The sequence below is a fragment of the Oncorhynchus clarkii genome, chromosome 7 (genome assembly GCF_045791955.1).
Source record: "Oncorhynchus clarkii lewisi isolate Uvic-CL-2024 chromosome 7, UVic_Ocla_1.0, whole genome shotgun sequence".
Lineage (NCBI taxonomy): Eukaryota > Metazoa > Chordata > Actinopteri > Salmoniformes > Salmonidae > Oncorhynchus > Oncorhynchus clarkii.
In genome coordinates, this window is record NC_092153.1 from 60915572 (window position 1) to 60931240 (window position 15669).

The 15669-nt window shown below is 41.2% G+C and overlaps 1 protein-coding gene across 1 annotated transcript in view; it reads left to right on the top strand.

Moving 5' to 3' along the window:
- The first annotated feature begins 8209 nt into the window (after window positions 1–8209).
- Window positions 8210–15669, top strand: part of LOC139413586 (retinoic acid receptor gamma-A-like) — a 78954-nt gene continuing 71494 nt past the window's right edge. Inside the window, exon 1 of the mRNA XM_071161112.1 lies at window positions 8210–8375. The gene's annotated coding sequence lies outside the window, so the exon portion shown is untranslated. The remainder of the gene's footprint in view (window positions 8376–15669) is intronic.

Genomic DNA, 15669 nt, shown 5'->3' on the forward strand with positions numbered 1-15669 from the left:
ATCAAACGTTTTGGGTAGCTTTCCACAAGCTTCCCACAATAAGTTGGGTGAATTTTGGTCTATTCCTCCTGACAGAGCTGGTGTCACTGAATCAGGTTTGTAGGCCTCCTTGCTCGCACACGCTTTCTCAGTTCTGCCCACAAATATTCTATAGGATTGAGGTCAGGGTTTTGTGATGGCCACTCCAATACCTTGACTATGTTGTCCTTAAGTCATTTTGCCACAACTTTGGAAGTTTGCTTGGGATCATTGTCCATTTGGAAGACCCATTTGCGACCAAGCTTTAACTTCCTGACTGATGTCTTGAGATGTTGCTTCAATATATCCACATCATTTACCTACCTCATGATGCCATCTATTTTGTGAAGTGCACCAGTCCCTCCTGCAGCAAAGCACCCCCACAACATCATGCTGCTACCCCAGTGCTTCACGGTTGGGATGGTGTTCTTCGGCTTGCAAGCCTCCCCCTTTTTCCTCCAAGCATAGTGATGGTCATTATGGCCAATCAGTTCTATTTTTGTGTCATCAGACCAGAGGACATTTCTCCAAAAAGTAAGATCTTTGTCCCCATGTGCAGTTGCAAACCGTAGTCTGGCTTTTTTATGTCGGTTTTGGAGCAGTGGCTTCTTCCTTGCTGAGCGGCCTTTCAGGTTATGTCGATATAGGACTCGTTTTACAGTGAATATAGATACTTTGTACCTGTTTCCTCCAGCATCGTCACAAGGTCCTTTGCTGTTGTTCTGGGATTGATCTGCACTTTCGCACCAAAGTACGTTCATCTCTAGGAGACAGAACGCGTCTCCTTCCTGAGCGGTGTGACGGCTGCGTGGTCCTTTGATGTTTATACTTGCGTATTATTGTTTGTACAGATGAATGTGGTACCTTCAGGCATTTGTAAATTGCTCCCAAGGATGAACCAGACTTGTGGAGGTCTACAATTTTGTTCTGAGGTCTTTGCTGATTTCTTTTGATTTTCACAATGTCAAGCAAAGAGGCACTGAGTTTAAAGGTAGGCCTTGAAATACATCTACAGGTACACCTCCAATTGACTGAAATTAAAAATGAGCCTGTCAGAAACTTCTAAAGCCATGACATAATCTTCTGGAATTTTCCGAGCTGTATAAAGGCACAGTTAACTTAGTGTATGTAAACTTCTGACCCACTGGAATTGTGATACAGTGAATTATAAGTGAAATAATCTGTCTGTTAACAATTGTTGGAAAAATGACTTCTCTGTGTCATGCACAGAGTAGATGTCTTAACCGACTTGCCAAAACTATAGTTTGTTTACAAGAAATTTGTGGAGTGGTTAAAAAACTAGTTTTAATGACTCCAACCTAAGTGTTTGTAAACTTCCGACTTCAACTGTAAGTTTTAAACGAACTAGGGCATTTTGTACGGCAATAAAGTCAGATTGCAGCTCTAACAATGCCTGGTCTACAGTTGAGGCAATGGCATACGTACCAGTATCATCTGCATATAGATGCATATTACAGGTTTGAACAGAAAGACCAATATTATTTATATAAATAGTAAAGAAAACAGGTCCCAATAACGGCCCTTGTGGTACACCTTTCGGAAGATCCAGATACCTAGACTGAACACAATCCGAAATAACACATTGTGTCCTGTCTGACAGATAATTCTCAAACCACTTGCAAGAAGCCTGATCCAGGCTTATTTCAGTCAACCTTTGAGTGAGAGTGTGAAGGTCAACAGTGTCAAAGGCCTTGGAAAAGTCTAGAAATAGGAAGCACAATGATTTTTATGATCTAAACAATATAACACAGATGAAACAGTGCTATGCCCAGGTCTAAAACCGGATTGGTGCACATTAAGTATAGAGTGAGAAGTTATAAAAGTTCTGAGCTGACAGTTGGCCAGGGATTCTAAAACTTTGGAAAGGCAAGATCATTTGGAGATTGGAGGGTAGTTATCTACTGTAAGTCAGAAGGATCTCCTCCTTTATGTAGTGGGAGAACATGTGCCTCTTTCCAGATCTTAGGGATAACACCGGAAACAATTGTCAAATTAAAGATATAGGTCAATGGTTCTGCAATAAGTGGGCCAGAGAGCTGCAGTAAGAATGAATTAAGTGACAGCCCACATGGATTTTTTTTTACATCAATCTTTAGCAAAGCACTTAGTACATCATAGACATCAAATGGTTGAAGTGAAAATAAAGCATGTGAGTTTATTAGTGCATAATTCTCTACAATCTGCTCTGAGGTGACTAGAGGACTCTCTCTAGTAGAATGAGATTACTTTTCAGTGTCTATCCTTTCAGACAGGTGGCCAGCTGAAGGAAAATGGTAATTAAGCACCACAAATGTTGTCTAGTATGGATGGGACCAGAGGCTGTAGGAACCTGCTGGGTCAATGAGGAGGTGGAGTTTTGTTTCAATGTTTTGACCACTTTCCAGAAGTTAGCTGGAAATATTTAGATTTTGCTTTTCTAACGAGAGATAGACATCTATTTCTCAAATGTCTGACGGACTGCCAATCAGCCTTAGATTTAGTTAGTCTAGCCTTAGCCCAAGTTAACTTTCTTTCCTAGATGGGTAGCAATAAAAAATGAGACATTCAATATCTCTTTAAGAATGGTCAAGTTAATAATTATGCTGTGGATTATGTATTAAACCACCCAGACACATCAAATATGCAGTCGTCCATCTGAACTGTGCTGCAGGACAGGAATGAAACTGCTCAGGGATGTTACAATGAGGCCAGTTACAGAGTTCAATGGTTGTGATGGAAGAAAACTGACTCAACAACATTGTAGTGGCTCCACAATAATGACTTACATGACAGAATGAAAAGAAGAATAAAATATACAGAATTCAAATATTCCAAAACATGCATCTTGTATGCAACAAGGCACTAAAGTAAAACTGCAACAACAACAAAAAACATGCAAAAGGAATGCACTTTTTGGCCTAAATGTAAAACCTTATGTTTGGAGCAAATCCAACACAACACATCACTAGGTAACTGCCTCCTTATGTCCAAGCATGGTGGTGGCTACATCATGGTATGGGTATTCTTGACATTGGCAAATACTGGGGAGTTTTTTCAGGGAAAAAGAAACAGGATGCTGCTAAGCACAGTGAAAATCCTAGAGGAAAACCTGTATCAGTCTGCTTTACACCAGGCACTGAGAGGAATTCACCTTTCAGCACGACAATAACCTAAAACACAAGGCCAAATCTACACTGGATTTGCTTACCAAGAAGACAGTGAATGTTCCTGAGTGGCCAAGTCACAGTTTTGACTTAGATCTGCTTAACCCCAGCCTCGGACGCATCCACCTCCACTATGAATGCTAAAGAGGGGTCCGGATGCGCCAACACGGGCGCATTGGTGAACAGCTCCTTCAAACGAGTGAATGCTCTGCCCGCCTCTGCTGACCAGCGCAAGCGCACCGGTCCTCCCTTCAGCAGCGAGGTGATGGGAGCAGCCACCTGACCAAAACCCCGGATAAACCTCCGGTAGTAATTGGCAAACCCTAAAAACCGCTGCACCTCTTTCACCGTGGTCGGAGTCGGCCAATTACGCACGGCTGTAACGCGGTCATCCTCCATCACCACCCCAGAGGTGGAAATACGATATCCCAGGAAGGAAACGGACTGTTTGAAAAACTCACATTTCTCCGCCTTGCAATACAGGTCATGCTCCAGCAGTCGCCCAAGTACCTTACGCACCAGAGACACATGCGCCGCGCGTGTAGCAGAATAGATCAAGATGTCATCGATGTACACTACCACTCCCTGCCCGAGCAGGTCTCGGAGAATTTCGTCTACGAAGGATTGGAAGACGGCTGGAGCATTCTTCAACCCGTATGGCATGACGCGGTACTCATAATGACCAGATGTAGTACTAAATGCAGTTTTCCACTCATCTCCTCCCCGCTTATACGCGCTGTTCACCAGAGGGCCGAATGTACCCCTGTCTCAAATCTATGTCAGAACTTAAAAATGGCTGTTTAGCCATGATCCCTAACATATTGGCAGAGCTTGAAGAATTATAAAAAGAATAATGGGCTAATATTGCACAATCCAGGTGTGTAAAGCTTTTAGAGACCCAAGAAGACTCACAGCTGTAATTGCTGCCAAAGGTGTTTCTAACATGCATTGACTCAGGGAGCTAAATACTTATGCAACGATTATATTTTAATTATTTCGATTAATCATTAAAAAAGTTAAAAAAGTTCTTCCACATTGAGTTTTTTGTGCAGGTTGTTGACAAAACATTATAAATACATCCATTATAATCCCACTTTGTAACATAATAAAATGTGATGAAATCCAAGGGGTATGAATAACTTTGCAAGGCACTGTATGTGCGTCGTAAGATGCTTTTTGCCCTCCTGCATCACTTTATACACATATGTACAAGATCTCCTCTAAACATAGAATCAAGTGGTTTATCCGTCTCTCTAAGACCATCGATAACTTCTGAACAAGGTTGACAAAAAATATAAAGTTGCCAATGTCTTTGCAATTGATACAAACAAGTGACCTATAAAAATATGCTTCAAATGAAAACCGAGATGACCAATAAAATATAAACAGTAGGCTATAGGCATATTTCAATCCTATTGAAATACATTTCATGTTCAATCAATTGAGTTCTATTTTGCTACTTGTAGGCTACTGTCTGTAAATTGTGAAATCATTTTAATGTTAAGGTAAGATATGAATGGAGAAAGCTGATCTGAGAGCAGCACTTCCTTTCTTTCGATCATGTCAGTATGGACACATGCTCCAACGTTAAAACACTCTTAATTGTAAGTTCCATTTCTATGGGAAAACCGGGTCCTGGTCAGTTCTGTAACGGTTGGCTACAGTTAGTTTAGGTTTTCATTTAATACGCTGGTCAGTTACCAGTCTGCTGGAGTTAGTTTGTCTGTTCAGACTATTTCAGACTGTTTTTCTGATTTCCAGGCAGACAGACAGACAGACAGACAGGCAGGCAGGCAGGCAGGCAGGCAGGCAGGCAGACAGACAGACAGATAGGCAGACAGACAGACAGACAGACAGACAGACAGACAGACAGACAGACAGACAGACAGACAGACAGACAGACAGACAGACAGACAGACAGACAGACAGAAAGAAAGAAAGAAAGAAAGAATTTGGTCCTCTGGGGCAGGGCTCGATGTAATGACTGATTTAATTGTACCTCCATCAAACGCTTCCTTACCAGAAAACCACATTGCTGATTTGCCTATGAAAATCCTGGAGGAGGAACAGAGCAGGCTTCTACAGAAATGGAGTTAAAAGTATGGAAACCAGTGTAGAATGAACCCATTGTCCTTTACAAATCAGTGTGTTACACACAGTACGTTTGTGTATGTTTTTGGTGTTACCAGATGAGTGTTCATGTGTAGTCTCTAGTGCGTGTGCGTGTGTGTGTGTGTGTGTATGTGTGCATGTGTGTGTGTGCATATGTGTGTGGGATTGAGGCTGAAAGGGGATAGCAGGGTAAGGGGCTGAGGTAAGGGTGAAGGGGGTTTGGGAGGTTAGGGGTTAGAGAATTGGAGGGTGTAATTAACCCATGGTTTCAGTTCCTCTGAGTCTGAAAACCTGTGACAGGAACAAGTTAGAGAACACAGTTAGTGGAGAAAACTATTTTCTGTACAAATAGCTTGGCCATTTACACTGCATGTTAGTGCAAAGGACACATTGCATAAGATTGTTTTTTCTTTTGAAAACCTTGAAATTTCTCCTAAAATGAATGAAAAAGACAGAAAAGGGGAAAAAGAAGAATCATTCACTCTAAGATGGCAAAGGGACAATGAATGTAATATGAAATGTTTTCTCCTGTTGGGTTGTCTATTTCATGTTCATTCCGTTGTGTTGTCTATTTCATGTTCATTCCATTGGGTTGGCTAGTTCACGTTCATTCCGTTGGGTTGTCTATTTCATGTTCATTGGGTTGGCTAGTTCACGTTCATTCCATTGGGTTGTCTATTTCATGTTCATTCCGTTGTGTTGTCTAGTTCACGTTCATTCCGTTGGGTTGTCTATTTCACGTTCATTCTGTTGGGTTGTCTATTTCATGTTCATTCCGTTGTGTTGTCTAGTTCACGTTCATTCCGTTGGGTTGTCTATTTCATGTTCATTCCGTTGGGTTGTCTAGTTCACGTTCATTCCGTTGGGTTGTCTATTTCATGTTCATTCCGTTAATTCCATTTTCCTCTAAGCCATTAATTGACAGTGCTCAACCAGTGGTTCATTCCAACAGACATATGATTACATTACTACCACAATCCTTCAAATCTCCAAACGCAGTAGTTTCACTGCTTGTATCAGCTTAGCTTTACAGTAATAGGGTTAAGTTATTAGCGACATAAGATTAGTGTTTATTATCAAATTTAGTTTAGTCACATTTCTTATTGGTTTACTGTGTGCGAGTTAAGAGTTTGTCCAACTGATGCTTTTTAAGAAAATAGTGGAGTTATTACAAATAAAAGCTGTTGGTTATTCCTTAGCAAATAGATTTTTAGGACATTTAGGACAAATACTTCACTATTTAATTTTTAGATTCAAGTAGCCAGACTTATATATACTACTGTTCAAAAGTTTGGGGTCACTTAGAAATGTCCTTGTTGTTGAAGGAAAGCTCATTTTTTGACAATTAAAATAACATCAAATTGATCAGAAATACAGTGTAGACATTGTTAATGTTGTAAATGACTATTGTAGCTGGAAACTGCTTATTTTGAATGTAATATCTACATAGGCGTGCAGAGGCCCATTATCAGCAACAATCACTCCTGTGTTCCAATGGCACGTTGTGTTAGCTAATCCTAGTTTATAATTTTAAAAGGCTAATTGATCATTAGAAAACCATTTTGCAATTATGTTAGCACAGCTGAAAACTGTTGTTCTGATTAAAGAAGCAATAAAACTGGCCTTTTTAGACTAGTTGAGGTTCTGGAGCATCAGCATTTGTGGGTTCGATTACAGGCTCAAATGGCTAGAAACCAATAACTTTCTTCTGAAACTCGTCAGTCTATTCTTGTTCTGAGAAATGAAGGCTATTCCATGTAAGAAATTGCCAAGAAACTGAAGATCTCGTACAAAGCTGTGTACTACTCCCTTCACAGAACAGCACAAACTGTCTCTAACAAGAATAGAAAGAGGAGTGGGAGGCCCTGGTGCACCACTGAGCCATTTTTTAAGGGTTTAATATTAGATTGGTGTTATTGGTGTCACTATGTAAATTACCTGGGCCATTGAGTCAGAGTGAGTATATTTCCCTGTGATTGGGAAGATTTAGTCACAATAGTGTGTTCAGTGTTCCATGGCTCAAGCCCCTCTTGGGCTCCCAGATCATTGGCCCCAGTCCCACAGTTCAGGCATGGTAAACATGAAGCAAACCAAGGATTGATATGGATATCCCCAAAGCTGCACAGCCTTCTGCTGAGTGTGTGTTTGTGTATGTCTGCTAGGTAATGACTGTTTCAGAGCATATGTGTGAGGTGTGTGTGTGAGTGCCAGCCAGCCACCATACACACTCTGTACTCAGACAATAGGGCCTCTGCTTTGCCCACAGGCTGCTCACTCATATTGTGAATTGTCACATTTGACGGATGGCTTCGTTAGTCATGCAATTTCCTGGAGCTGGTCTGGTGTGTGTGTGTGACTTTAAATTAAAATTGAACTTATGAACATAGAACACGACAGCATGATGGGACTTAGAAGAAAAATGAACGAATTGGCATTTCTGACACACACCTTCACATACATTCACCTGCACGCACACGGGTGCATACACTTGTACAACGTTGGGTGGACAATTGTTTGTTTTTTAAATGAAGATGCATAAAGGGAGGTATGGGAACAGTCAAGGAAAGGAATTATCCAAGAATAGTTAGGTAACTGACAATCCAAAAGTGTAGGATGGAGAGTGAAGGGAGAGAGTGAGAGACAAAGAAAGAGGGAGAGAGAGGGAGAATGAAAGAGAGGGGGGCTGAGAAGTTGAAACCTAAGCTTTCTGGACCCTATTTTCCATCCCTTCAGGCATTATGTGGCTTGTAAAAAATGTGCTGTATATTTGAAGTGTTGGATCACGTGACAGAGGCAGGGTTTGTGAATCAAAGTGCATAATGATTTCAGTGGGGGAGAGAGAGAGAGCAAGAAGAGAGAGAGAGTGTGTGAGTGACTGAGCAAGAAAGTGAGAGAGGGGGAGAGAGCGAGAAAAGAAAAAAGCGAGAGGAAGGCGGAATGCAACAGGCCGTGCTTATTCTTCGCTCTGAGAGGGACTTCTGACTGACCAACTGAACTCCACTACACTTCTCCTCTGTTCACCTCTCCTTTCACTCTCTTCCTTCATCCGTCTGTCTGTGCTCCAGACACAATCCAGATCCGGTGAGTTTGGGTTTCTGATTGAGCGTTACAGACGAAAACATCCCTCTTTTTCCAGTTTTTTCTTTCTTTCTGAGTCTTTCTGTGGATTTGCGAGAGAAGGAAAGACAAAGAGAACATGTCAGAGCAGGACTGAGACAAGAGAGTGTGTGCGTGTGTGTGTGTGTGTGTGTGTGTGTGTGTGTGTGTGTGTGGACGGGGAGACAATTGAAACAGAGTGTTTGTGTGTGTTTGGGGAGGATTGGGACGCTACGAGGGGAGAGTTTGAGTTTCCAGAGGACAGCTTAATTGAGAACAGAGATTTAAAGAGAGAGAGGAAGGAAAACGAGTGAGTGAGAAAGACATAAAAAAGGAGAGGAATGAAAGAAGTTCGCCTCTTTCTTGTGCTCTTGTGCTCGACCATTATTATGTGTGTGAGTGCATGTGCAGTATTGTATGCGTGAGTGCCAGTGCGTGTGATATGTTCAGGTTTCTGTATGTTCTTTGCGTTCTTGTGTGTGTTGCCGATTGTATGACATCTTCTATCTTTTCATTTTCAAACATGCTCAAATTCCCAATGTGACATACTGGCATGAACACTGTTTTCTATTCGTTGCATGACACAATATATTCTCACATCGACCTGCACTAACTTTTATATTATGGGGACATATACTGTTTGTCAGTGTAATGCACCTCCATGTCTTTATAGTATGTGTACTTATATGTCAGTATATTTCCTCCCTATGCCATTATACATGTGCACATATATGTCTGTGTAATTCCATCTCAATTACTTTGTAATATGTGTCTTTACATGTCATTATATTTCCACCCCCATGTTATGGTCACACACAGCACAGAAGCACATACCTATTATGTGGTAGCTACTGTAGGAGTAGACAAAGCCAGCCACCATACAAACTCTGTACTCAGACATTAGGGTCTCTGCTTTGCCCACTGCTTTGTGTGTGTGTGTGTGTGTGTGTGTGTGTGTGTGTGTGTGTGTGTGTGTGTGTGTGTGTGTGTGTGTGTGTGTGTGTGTGTGTGTGTGTGTGTGTGTGTGTGCGTGTGTGTGTGTGCGTGTGTGTGTGTGTGTGTGTGTGTGTGTGTGTGTGTGTGTGTGTGTGTGTGTGTGTGTGTGTGTGTGTGTGTGTGTGTGTTCAGAGGTGTTATGCACCCTTATTTTAGAGGGGGCATGAAGTACATGAGAAAGGAGGAGGTGGTGGTAGTTTCAAGAGTCATTGTTCCTAATTCTATATAAAAAAATATGTTTTTTCTACATAGGTTATGTAAGCATACCTCTTTAACTGTTCAATTGTCATTTACATGAGAGTGTCATTCTGACTGATGTAAATCACACATCTCAATATACTGCACTAACATGCCTGGGATATTACATCCACATTACAACACTGTACAAGGGATCATAACACACATCATCAGTACATGCACATATCATGACATCATAATTAATACATAAATATCATAGCATATCATAAGGTACCAGATTACATTTAAACCAAGCATGTTTCTGTATATCTATGCATACCTCTTGAGCTGTCTGTATCCTCCTGACTGGTGGTAAATACAAAATGTAAGAAACTAAATATGCTTCTCTGTATCTCTGCTCAAATCTGAGTAAAATATTCAAAGGAATGCAAGTCTTATTCAGTGCATTAGTAATTGCTTGCTTTTTAAAAGTCTAGTAACCTTGCCGGCAGGCATGCCAGCTAAGATAGTTAGACAAGCTAGCTACTCTAACTTGATAGCCTGAAATGGCTTGGTAGCTATGATGAGGTGGGGAGATTGGGAACCGATAGTATCTAGCTGGCTAGCTAAAGCCAACTTCATAAAGTTTCTATTACAGAGAAAGAACAAAACGTTTTTGTTTTTTTAATAAATAAAAAAGGAATCAATAGGCTACATAGCTTGATCAAATGAATTTACAAACATACTTCCTGCGAGTCCTGCCCAGCACCGGCAGCTAAAATCAAATCAAACGCTGTGTGTGTTACTGGACACTCTCTCTCCTCCTCCACTGACGATACTGTCTGCATGCACTAGAATATCTAATGTCCCACCTAGCATATCTTTGCTCCTCAGTGCACCTTGGAAGGAACCACTTACTAAGGAGGAGGGGGGGGGGGGGGGGGGGGGGGTCAGTGTGCTCCCTCCACAAAATACAGCTGACAGATCTTTTTATACATAATTAAACGTGGACTTATGAGTGAAGTTTAGTAATTCATTCAGCAATCTGACAAATCACAAACAAGAGTGGGGAAAAAAGGGGGAAAAGGGGAAAAGAAAGAGGACAAGTCTGCATGGGCTCGTGCCCCTGTGCCCCTTATGGGCATGGCACTTCTGTGTATGTGTGTGCACCAGCTTACATGTCTGAACGTGTGTGTAGGAGTTTGTGTGCACCTGCGTACACACATTTGTGAGTTAGTCATACAGTGTGCATGTGCACAATTCTTCACAAAAGCAACATGTACGCATCAATTGTATTTTACATGTACAGTATTAAGTTATGAACGGTATAAACATTGCAACCTTGTAAACTGTTTGTTGCCCTGTTTACTTCATTTGTTCAAATTAAAACTTTTGCTATCATTGTCTGTGGACCAAGCTATAGTTACGCTGTTGTCTTCCTTCTTGCTGTGATGTAATGCTGATCAATAATAGTGTGCTGACCTCGGTGTGCTGATCTATGGCATATTGCTCTATGCTATGCCTATCCTGCCCCTTGCCAATGTAGCGGACTCCCGACAAATCTATTCCAGATGTATTTTCCTAATGTCTGATGGAATATTAGTGAGCACATCCAGTAACTGTCTTGGCATGGAGTGATGAGGATGAGGAGGAGGATTGCTGAATGAATGACTAAACTTCACTCATAAGCCCACGTTTAATTATCTATAAAAAGATCTGTCAGCTGTATTTTGTGGAGGGAGCACACACACTTCCCTAAGAGATGAACACAACACAACACACCATTCTGTATGTCCCACCAGAGTGAGGGCCAGCTCTAGTAAAAGCAGTGTGTATATAGTGGCTTGGCAGACACCATGGTCAGAGTGTGTCTAAATTTACTACATGGAGAGCCCCCTTCTCTTATTCTCTATCTCCACAACTCTCTGTGTCACTTACTCAGACTGGATATCTTTCTCTTATTCTCTACCTCCACAACTCTCTGTGTCACTTACTCAGACTGGATATCTTTCTCTTATTCTCTACCTCCACAACTCTCTGTGTCACTTACTCAGACTGGATATCTTTCTCTTATTCTCTACCTCCACAACTCTCTGTGTCACTTACTCAGACTGGATATCTTTCTCTTATTCTCTACCTCCACAACTCTCTGTGTCACTTACTCAGACTGGATATCTTTCTCTTATTCTCTACCACCAGAACTCTATGTGTCACTTACTCAGACTGGATATCTTTCTCTTATTCTCTACCACCAGAACTCTATGTGTCACTTACTCAGACTGGATATCTTTCTCTGTGTGAATGAAGTCAGTGGAGTTTTACTAAAAGTTATTCATCACTGTATATGTGACGTGTCAGAGTACTCATGTCTTTGTGTGTTAGTGATCCTGGTATTTATGAGAAGTGCCAATCACGTGTATAATGTTTTGTGTGAGTCGCTGTGAATAGCAACATTGAGTGTAAGAATGTAGTTAACTGTGTGTGTGTGTGTGTGTGTGTGTGTGTGTGTGTGTGTGTGTGTGTGTGTGTGTGTGTGTGTGTTGTGTGTATGTGTGTTTGTGTGTGTGTGTGTGTGTGTGTGTGTGTGTGGTTGGTGCTTGTTAATGTGTGTGGTTGGTGCGTGTTGTGTGGGTGGAGGTATGAGTTTGAAGTCAAAGATCCAAACACTAATGTTCCCAGACCCAAGATTCCTGGAGAGTGTCAACTAATGGCCCTCAGCAACAATAGTCTCAGTCCCACCGAACTCCCAGGTCAGCCATTAGCACAGGTCTAGGATCAGCTTGTCCTCTCTAATCCCTAACCTTAACCATCAGGGTGGAAAATGATAAACTGACTCTAGATGAGTGTCTTAGAGATCTAAATTCCATACGCCAATGACTACCATCTGATCTTCATTTTGTTATCTACATTCCCTGATTCACATATGGGGATTAGTTTAGTTGGTTAGATATACTGTAGGTATTTCATTCTTATGTGTAACTGTTCTGGGGGTCTGGAAATGGAAACAGTCGTATAGCCAAATTTCTTTGTACAATTTTATGCTGTTGTAAAAACTTGTTTTGATAGCATTTGTTTATGTATAAATGTGTATACTTTTGTAGTTTAAACTCATTCCCCTCTCTTGTGTATGTGTGCATGTGTGTGTTTGTGTGCGAGTGTGTGAAAGCTTGTCTGTCAGCGCTGTGTTTTATAACCAAACTCACCTGACCTGACAGACTGACGTTTCTGGTCCACACGCTTTAGATATATTCCCAGCATACACCCACTTATGTACACGCATGAGTCTACGTAATATTTTCTCACACGTTTAACAAATGTTACATTTTTCACACACACACAAATGACGCATCTGCAGTGTTTGTGTGATGGTTATTATTGCCTAACTCCTTTAACTGCATTGCAATCTTTGCGTCTTTGTTCCATTCACTTTTCAAGAATGACAGGCCCTCAGGTGGAGAATGCTGTGGGTCTTCTCTCTTTATTTCTTTCTTTCTGTTTCACTGTCACCACTCAACTGTCAACACAAAGCATTTTTCAACACCTCTCTCTCTCTCTCTCTCTCTCTCTCTCTCCTACCTGTCTGTCCATACCTGTCTGTCCATACCATCCCCTTTCAAACTGCCCCCCCCCCAAAAAAAAAAACACACACGGCTGAACCTAAATAACATATTTATTTCTTTGTTGAGTGAACAATAGGTAACAGCAAGAGTTCAGCTTTACTTGCTCTAAAATTAAAATGTCTCTCCTTCTCTTTTCCTCGTGTCAACCTCTGTGTTTTTCCTATAAATATCAATGGACATTTCAATGGAAAAGTAAATGGCTCAGTAGAACAGAATAAACATGTTAGCATAAGTATAATACAGAAAGGCACAATTTATAGTCCAATATTTACACGTGTTTTGGGGAAGAGGGGATTGGGGGGCCAGTGTTACAATTTTGCAGCATTTGGCAATCCTAATAAGAGTCTGGTAGCAGCAGTTGTGATGTATGTGTAGCATGAATGTATGTGTGTGTGTGTGTGTGTGTGTCTGGATGTGTATATGTCTGTGTGGGTGTGTGCGTAAGTGAGTGCATGTGTACTAGAGTCAGAAGAGGTGGTCAGTCCAGTTTAAGTGTTGAGCAGTCTGATGGCTTGTAGATAGAAAAGTCTGTGAGCTTGTTGTTATCAGACCTCATTCTCCGATACCGTCTGCACGGCGGTAAGGGAGTGAACAGCTCTTGGCTGGGGTGTGTGGGGTCCTTGATGATGCTGCAGGCCTTTCTCATGCACCGTTTCAAGTAGATGTCCTGGATGGGTGGAAGCACGGTCCCAGGGATGTACTGGGGCATCTTCACCACCCGCTGGAGGGCCTTGCATCTTCACCATCGGCTGTAGATCCTGCATTGTTTGAGAACAACTCTCTTGAGGGCAACTACTACTATATTTAACTCTTTCCAAATGACAGTTCTACTCCAAGTATGTCTGTTCTTCTTCCTGTTAAAAAATGCTTTGTTTCTGCTTCACTTTGTGGAAACATTGCTATTTACTTCAAAATGTATGTCTCAGAATGTACCGTTTGGCTCTTTAACACTGTGTTTGAGTCTGTTGAATGGTGGTCATTGTCATCGGGTCAGGTTGTATCATCTGGTCACCTGGTGTGTCAGTGAAGCTGTCTTCTGTCTGTGTTACTTCAGGCCTGCCTTCAGATCAACATCAACTAGTCCTTTAAACACAGCAAGTCACCTCTAGTCCTCCCTCTGTTGTGGAACGCAACCCTCAACCCCGAGAGTGAGAAGAGAGAGAGCGTTAGAGAGAGGGTGAAGAGAGGTGGTAACGCCAAGCCCTAGTGTAGACAGACACAAACCCACTTGAGCAGAGCTAAAAGGTGCTTACCAAATGCCTCAATTAGGCATGACCCCTGACCCCTATCCCTAGCCTGGAGTGACATGGGGTGACCTAAGTCGCGACCTGGCAACCCCAGAGTCAGCCAGAGGGGGTGGACTCCACATAACTGCACCATTGTGCGTTTGATTTAAACATCTTTATTATTACCATCATTAGTGCTGCAGTCACTATTATGATTACCATTAGGAGGGTAAGAATATTGTTGATGTATCTGTAGTTACCATTAGGAGGGTAACAATATTGTTGGTGTATCTGTAGTTACCATTAGGAGGGTAACAATATTGTTGATGTATCTGTAGTTACCATTAGGAGAGTAACAATATGTTGGTGTATCTGTAGTTACCATTAGGAGAGTAACAATATGTTGGTGTATCTGTAGTTACCATTAGGAGGGTAACAATATGTTGGTGTATCTGTAGTTACCATTAGGAGAGTAACAATATGTTGGTGTATCTGTAGTTACCATTAGGAGAGTAACAATATGTTGGTGTATCTGTAATTACCATTAGGAGAGTAACAATATGTTGGTGTATCTGTAGTTACCATTAGGAGAGTAACAATATGTTGGTGTATCTGTAGTTACCATTAGGAGAGTAACAATATGTTGGTGTATCTGTAGTTACCATTAGGAGAGTAACAATATGTTGGTGTATCTGTAGTTACCATTAGGAGAGTAACAATATGTTGGTGTATCTGTAATTACCATTATTTATGAAATGGTTAGTAAGGGATTGTAAAGGTTGTGACAGTTATTGTAAGAGTAACAGTGGTATTACAAAATCTACAATCTACTATGTTATTTTGATATGACGTTGGCTAAATCAGTGTTTGCAGTGGAAGGTATAGAAGAGAGTATAGAAAATCTTTATAGGCCTAGTTTTTAAACCACATTCCAATTTCCATAGGCAAAGCAGTTACTGCTGCCTAAACAAAACCCCATGTTTCTCCTTTACCATCTGTCCGTTTGACAGTGAGAGATGCAGTAAGATGACTGTTGCTAGAGGAGAGAGGAGCTGTGCTGAGCATTCATACAGAATGGTTAAATAGATAGAAACTAAACGACCATGATGAATGATTATGAGGAAAAACTTTCCACAACAAAATGTTTAAAAAAAAACGTTCACATGAAGTAAAACATTTAATTTGTTAGTACAAAAGTCTAGTTTTCCTCAAAGAAGTTAAGTCGTTAAAAGGGAGTCATTTTTTACTTACCATCTTGGT